The sequence below is a fragment of the Egretta garzetta genome, unplaced genomic scaffold (assembly GCF_000687185.1).
Source record: "Egretta garzetta isolate BGI_Z169 unplaced genomic scaffold, ASM68718v1 scaffold280, whole genome shotgun sequence".
NCBI lineage: Eukaryota > Metazoa > Chordata > Aves > Pelecaniformes > Ardeidae > Egretta > Egretta garzetta.
In genome coordinates, this window is record NW_009258219.1 from 864,314 (window position 1) to 866,823 (window position 2,510).

General features: G+C 48.5%; 1 protein-coding gene across 1 annotated transcript in view; it reads left to right on the forward strand.

Annotated features, from left to right (window-relative positions):
- The first annotated feature begins 2,024 nt into the window (after positions 1-2,024).
- The window catches only part of NCOA4 (nuclear receptor coactivator 4), an 8,772-nt gene continuing 8,286 nt past the window's right edge, over positions 2,025-2,510 (forward strand). Inside the window, exon 1 of the mRNA XM_009634335.2 lies at positions 2,025-2,189. The gene's annotated coding sequence lies outside the window, so the exon portion shown is untranslated. The remainder of the gene's footprint in view (positions 2,190-2,510) is intronic.

The following is a 2,510-nucleotide window of genomic DNA, read 5'->3' on the forward strand; positions in this document are numbered from 1 at the left end:
AAGGCCATAGGGTTTGGGTTTTTTTTTGTTTTACCGATCTCGCTTTTTTTTTGTGCCCGTGGGAAGTTAAGCTGCTCGCACTCCTAAAGCCATCTCCCTCCTCAGCTGAAAAATCCAAATCTTTTGTCGAGAGCTGTGCTTTTCAAAGGTTGCATAAGCAGTAACAGTCTGGGTTGGGGAGCATCAGGAGTTGTCGTGCACCGCACTCGCTGGAAGTTTGGGAAGCATTTGTGGTTAGGTAAGGGGTAAGTGGCTTGAGCCGGAGCTTTCAGGGATTTTTTTTTTTAGTCCTTGTTTCAGCATTAAACTCGGTATTTGTGGTTGGGATTAAAGGGAAAAGCTGACAGCGGAACAACATTTTCTTCCGCTGGGGTTTTAGGTGAGGTATGCAGTCACGGGAGGGGAAAAAAAGCTGACGCTCGTTTAGAAAATACCGTCCATAACTCTGCAAGTGCATAGCATTGCATTGATGGATATACGAAGAGCGTGGCAATGCTATCTTTGGGGCCATATGCTTCAAGCAGAGCAAGGGATTTGTCAGTTGTTTTCCAAAGGGTTTTAAATGCAGAAGTCTGAAAGGTGGTTGTGTTGCAACGTACAATCTGTGTTAAGATAACAGTATGCCTTTTCCGCTCCGGGATAGCTACTTTGGTATTGTCTGTAATTATGGCATAGTGATTTCAGGCCTTCGTGTTCAGCTATTTTGTGATTTTACTTCTGTGCCTGCTGTGCCATACTTAAAAATACATTGACGGTCGATGGAGCAAAACGATGACCTTGTCTCGGCTGCCCTGGTGACTTGCAACTCTTCAGAACCAGCCCTTGTGAAGACGGCTCGGTACCTGTGCTTTGTGCGCTGGCCAGGCTCTTCCAGGGCAAAAATAGACTGAAAAGGCAGTTGTGTGTGTTTAGGTTTGTGGCACAGATCCAATACGGTGCAGGTAGGTAAAACCTACTTGAATTTTAGAAGATGTATTACTGGAAGCTTTTTAAATTATTATTCGTTCAGGTGTTAATTTCACTTTCTGTCTTACTCGGAGCTGTTGGAGGTCATTTTTTCTGCACGTGGCTTCTGACTTCCACAATACAGTGGTACATGCTTGTTTTGGAGTAAAATATACCTCCCTCAGCAGAAGCTCCACACAGATATTGGCTTATGATGTTGATGCTGTACCGCATGAAACGCTTGTTATATTTGGATGTAAATGGAAATTTCTGAGGTTCGGCTCGCGTACTTGCAGTACTTCACTCCCCAGTCACAACTCCCACATGCCTAATTTAGGATAGTTACTTAAGAGGAACTCCTGTTTCTTGGTGGAGTAAAATGGAAATGAAGAGGGATTTCAGCTCAAACAAGCCAGCTGGTTTAAAACCACATGAAGTCAGGTTGGTGAGACCTTTAGAACAGCCTTGTCCTGCCAGCTGAAAGAAATCAGTCCACGTATTTATAAATAGAGTCTGTTCGACGTGAGGTTTTGTTCCCTTCAGAAGCTTTTCCCCAGCAAAGGCTTGGCACGGACTCAACACACACCCGTTTGAAATGGGAAACAAAGATCTTCCCAAGCTTGTGCTGGAAGTGAAAAGCTGGTAAAACCAGTTCTCTGCCGGCCTGTTAGCAGATTGCCTGGGCAAGGAAGGGTTGTCCCCTCCTCCTCTGCTCCCCAGCCACGTGACAATGAATTAAAACCTAAAAGAGACTTTTATCCAGCAGTTTTTGATCTACAAATAAAAGCAAAAGATGACAAATATGGGAAGTAACACCTCAGAGTGGAGGCAGGCAGCCTGTTTGAAGGCTGGAGATTGTCAGAGCGTGAGAAGTAATACCCTGAGCAGAAGTTTTGGCTGCAGGGTCTTTGCAAGGACAACCCTCCGGCGAGGCTTTTGGGTATTAATAGAAACGGCCAAAAATCCATCTGCAATGACCAGTAGTTATTTTGCACTTGGGAACGATAATATTTTCTTCCTGCCTCGTTTGCACAGTTCTTTTTGGTTTCATAGCTATAACATTTTTTATCTGATTACATGCAGACGCATGCGTGTGCTTTCCTGGTCTGCGTGTGAAGTTGTGGAAGCAAGAGCAGAGGTGCCAAGACCCGTGCGTGTCAGTGTTGTGTCCGTGTTGTGTCAGTCCCCCTGGGAGCTGGCCGCAGCCGAGCGCTTTGGTCGGAAGGGTTTCTGGAGCTTTGCAGGTGCGGTGCTGGCCGGCGAGCCGCCCTGTGCCGGGGTGTGCGTGTGGCCAGGGACCGGGGTGGGGGTCAATTTGGCCGCGGTGCAGGCTCGCTGCCCCCGTAGCCCGCGTTGCTGCAGAAGAGGCCCGTGCCGAATGCCTTGGCGCTCGGCTGTGCTTCGCTGCATCTGTGGCATGGAAGAGGCGCGTCGCCACGCTGGCCAAGTAGCGAGCAGCAGTGGGTTTGTTGCAAAACTTTCTGGTTTTGCGGTTTCAACTGCCGGCGGGCCGCGCTTGGTATTGCGGAGGAGAGGACGGGGCGCGGCGGGGGGGCACGGCGGGG